Here is a 4,908-nt window from a genome sequence, read left to right as displayed (position 1 = left end):
CTTCACTGAACGGGGGATTGGTTGGAACGACCATGCTCGAGGCTAGGCTGATTTACAACTAGCAGCCGTGGTTCTCATGTGGCTAAACATCATAGGAGATGCATAACAGAGAATATTGATTCGTTTGGAAAGGGAGGTTATGCGCGCCGCTTCGGGTTCAACTCCATTGTGGAGGCGTTTTGCGAGGATGATTCCTTGAGGGGACGAGACGTGGACGAAGAAAACGTTACTATTTTATCAAGCGGGTTTTTTTTTCATGTTTAATACGAGAGGAAAAGCATTATTCAAATTATATTCTTCCTTCTTTAGGAGAAAAGAAAACATTAAGCAGAGAATTTCAAAGACAACTCTCTTTAAGCATAGAAGTGTATCAGAAATCAATTAAGCCGTTTTTTTTAATGTATGAAACAGGTAAAACATGAAAATTATATTTTTTTTAAGAGAAAGAAAATTTTGGAAGATAGTTTCAATGGAATTTGTCTTCTTTCTTTAAGAGTAGAAGTGTAAGAAGACAATATTATTTAAAGGGTTTCATTTTCTAGTTTTGGATTAAAGTAGTAGTAATGATAAATAGATTTTCTGTAATATTTATATCCCTGAAAAAGATTGACAAAAATATATCTAATCATGTAATTATTTTTTTCACAACTTTCATATATTTACTTGTGTACGATTTACGTTTTTCATTCCAATATGATGAAGAAATTCCCATTTACAGTATTTGATTCTGTATCTTTATCGACATCAATTTGGTTTTATTGCTTGGTTACGATGCTGATGAAATAAGTTTTTAATTTATTTTACTTAATTTTGACGGTAAACTCACTACCTCACTAATTTTCGTTTTTATAGCATCGTTAAAACTCTATGGAGACTACTATGCACATTTGTATCGTAACTGGAACTGTAATAAATTATTTATTCTCAAAGTAGGATCGGGCATGAGAAGAGAGGCTGTAAGAGATAAAGAAATATTTAAAATCACTATTGAGACAGTGGTGTATATCATATACACTCTCTTTGTGTGACTATCTTTACAATTTTACCTAATAGAATAAATAAGAATTTTTGTTTAAAATGTCAGTAGTAATGTATGAATTAAAACAGTAATTGAAAGGCCTTTTATCAGAGCCTGTTTTTTTAAAATAACTATATATTAAACTTCGGCATTTATGCCTTTATGACTCAATATGTGTGCAAATGCACATGAGCTATATACTTCTCTCCCCCTTTGGTTTTTCAAATAAATGGTCACCCTATTAATATGGCGAATAAAAGGATAAGTTGGCCACATTTACATCTGGCGTGAATATTACCATTCTGGGTATCAAAACATTGCCATAAATAAACCCAGATGTGCTAAAAATAGTGACTGGTAAGAGAGCGATATTGAGTAAAACGTAATTGACCATGGTATGTTATCATTATAAAATTCCTTGTCTATGTAATATCAGGCCAAGTCTCTCAGTAAGCTGGAATTTATAAAATTGCGTTTCTCTTACTATATTTGATTATTAGTAAGATTTTTAGGAACAAATGTTACATGTTTTACAACGTGAAAAAATGTTTTTTTCTTCTTTTGTATTAATTTTTTTCTGGTTTATTTTCAATCGCAAATATTTCTATTTACTTATTCAAATTTATGAATGAGTATACTGTGTGTGTGTGTGTGTATATATATATATATATATTTATATATATATATATATATATATATATATATATATATATGTATATATAATTATATATATGCATATATATATATATATATATATATATATATATATATATATATATATATATATATATATATATATATATATATATATATATATATATTTATATATATATGTGTGTGTGTGTATGTGTGTGTTTGTATGTGTGTACAGAGAGAGAGAGAGAGAGAGAGAGAGAGAGAGAGAGAGAGAGAGAGAGAGAGAGAGAGAGAGAGAGAGAGAGAGAGAATGCTTAACTTACTCGATTACTTATCTGTTCACCAATTTACGTGTTTTCCAAGTCGGTAACCTTATGCGTTTGTTCCTGTAAGCGTTGGACAACAACAAAAACAACAATATTTATAATGTAATCGATAATGATATTAGTAGTAGTGATGGATCGGTAACGAAGCATTAAACATTGCTAGAACTTATGTGTTTCAACGAAGGCAAAGCCATCCTAAATTATTCAGCTGAACTACATGCAAATAGTTTTTACCATGAAGCCATTTGCCCGGATTATTGCCATATACTTTAAAATAATAGTGTCATGTAAAGAAAATAAAGTGAACGTACAGTGTCAGTTCTTACATATTCTTTTGTGTTTTTAAAAGGCTACGATATCATTGTCACCTTTGTAAAATATTTTAAGTATTAGTACTCATTTGTTTAATTTTTTCTCATCGCCTGATAAGAGTTTTTTGCCATTTTAAGATTATAAGGCTGTTAAAAGTAAGACACCATTTTAATGAAAATAATTAGCTTTTAAATATATATTTTTTCCCAAAAGTTCATTTGTTTAAAATTCGGTTATGTGTTTTCAAGGAAAGTAACAGAAATTTTCCAGTTTTGAGTACTCTAAGTCCAGGTCCATCGAAATTAGGAAAGCCCTTTTTAAGAAACGTGGCCATACAACGAACATCACGATTCGGGGGAAAAAAAAAAAAAAAAAACAAGGTCAGTCCACTCTTAGATAAGGTTCTTTAGAGTAAAGTCTATGGCAGTTCCGTTTTACGAGTAAGGTCAGACCTCTTAAAGAAAATGTCCTCAAGACATGGTGTAAGTGGGTCCTGGCATGGTCCAAGGTCCGTTTTTGGGGGTGGTTGGGGGTAGGGTGTGGTCAAGGGCAGATCTATCAGAAAATGCCTTAATCATGTAAAAGGTTTCATAAGCGGGAGTTATGCTTCTATTAACGCTGATGCTAATATTAGATCTAATTCTGATACACGCCCCAGTAATAGTTATCGAATATCGAAATAATGGAATATGGTGAAAATTAAAAAGATGAATCTTCAAGGAAGTAAGCAACTCAATTTACTGAACTCTCATGACATAGCCGAGTTCCAACAAATTAGTATGGCAAAATTTCACTTATTTGTACCATATCTCACTGATATATAAGGCTAATTTTTTTTAAACGCCCAATGAAATTTCTTTCAGTAACGCTGTAACTAAGACATAAAGACAGGCACGTGTCAAATATCACAGGCTACCACGCAGTTTATATACTTCAGAGTGATAGATATAGAGAAGAAGGGAACATTATTGAATTCATATATAAGTATTCTCATCTTTTAAGAAAATTCCAATAATGGAAAAAGCCACTCATACTTTATTTACAGAAATACTCAAGTTGGGTTGTTTCTGAAAGAATGACTTGTGTATTTGTTTATAACCATTTATTTTTTTTTTCATGAAGGTTTACAAGGTTTATAAAAAAAAAAAAATCTCAAATTACTCCCCAAAGAATATCTACAGCGATAAATCATCTAATATAATCACATGAATGACGAAAGAAATTTGATATTCTAATTAAGGATTTCATAGAAATTGCCGGAAAAGGGCAGCATTTTTGGCCAATTCATTCAGCGGAAAAAATTGAACAATAAATAACACAACGCAATAATTGTGATAAGATTCTTACTGCAATTCCAATGATATTCACAGTGCGTATAAACAGTAAAATGAAGCCCGAGATTATTACTTAGAAATATAATCATCAGTACTTATCAATAAAGAGTAAGTAATTAAAATGTTTCAGGGAAATGTGAACATACTAAGGTACTAAAGACATTCTTATTCAGTATAAACAAACTGTACCAGGCGAAAAAAGAAAAAAAAAATACTATGATAAGCCACCGGGCAACCATGCACCTTATCGCCTTTACACGTACCTAATGAATATTATCTCGAACATCTTCCACCCACCGACCAAAGCATACCTTTTCTATGTCTTTAGCCACCTAGTCAATCAAGAGGGTAAACTTACTTTGACAGACAGGTGACAGGTGAACGCTCACGGAAAGCCTTTCTTTATGAATGTTTTATTTATTGCCTTTTCAATATACCTCTTATCTTCAGGAGCCAAGAAGAGAATATTTATTGATTTCGTTGGTATTGTAATATAGTAAAGGAAATCTCTTGATTTTCACCAGACTTACTATTATCATGTCTGTCATGAAATGATAGTCAACATCGATTTAAAACACTAACAAAATAAGTCGCCTGATGCAGGATAAAATTATATCGATATGTATGGCTAGAACTAGAAGCACAGACGAATTATCGAAAAAAAAAGAATTATGGACAACCGCATAAAATACTTAACAGGTTCTTTTTAATTACATCAAATCAAACTTATCACAATCCATGAGGAGCATCCGCAACTGCTTGATCTTGAAAAACGACTAAAAACATGGAATTTAAACTGAGAGAGAAATCTCATGTCAATAACGCCCAAAGGGATCACTCAGCGTATGACATAAGTAATTTTGCAGTTCCAGGAATTCTAAAATTTCGAACATTCTTGTAAAATTACTCGAAATGCTAAAAAGAATACAAAAGGAAGGGGGCGTAGCCACACAAATTCCTATTGAGTTTCCATAACTAAAAACATTTGTTACGATATATTTAGTTTTATTTAAAGAAATAATTACAAACATGTCCAAAAGGCAACAGAAGAAATGGCAATAACAATAATAGAGATTAAGAAAAGAAAGATAAAATCTGTAAAACAGTGTCGAGTAAAGCATTCTACCTATGAAATTGGAAATAATTGAATTTTCATGCAAAACCATTCAAGTTGCTATCACAAGAAGATATTTAGCGAGGACTCGTAACCTTGTACTACTAAAAATACAAAGTCCTTCATGAGAGTCTACAGTAGTTAATTGTTTCTAGTCAATACCGAACC

At 31.5% G+C, this 4,908-nt stretch overlaps 1 protein-coding gene across 1 annotated transcript in view; it reads right to left on the bottom strand.

The window, feature by feature from the left end:
* The window catches only part of LOC137629067 (uncharacterized), a 33,442-nt gene extending 33,301 nt beyond the window's left edge, over positions 1–141 (bottom strand). The window contains exon 1 of the mRNA XM_068360335.1: positions 1–141. This exon is cut by the window's left edge and continues 274 nt beyond it. The gene's annotated coding sequence lies outside the window, so the exon portion shown is untranslated.
* Between the last annotated feature and the right edge of the window lie 4,767 nt (positions 142–4,908).

Source organism: Palaemon carinicauda, chromosome 37 (genome assembly GCF_036898095.1).
Source record: "Palaemon carinicauda isolate YSFRI2023 chromosome 37, ASM3689809v2, whole genome shotgun sequence".
NCBI lineage: Eukaryota > Metazoa > Arthropoda > Malacostraca > Decapoda > Palaemonidae > Palaemon > Palaemon carinicauda.
The sequence above is the reverse complement of the archived record's forward strand: the minus strand, read 5'-3'. Positions and strand labels throughout refer to the sequence as shown.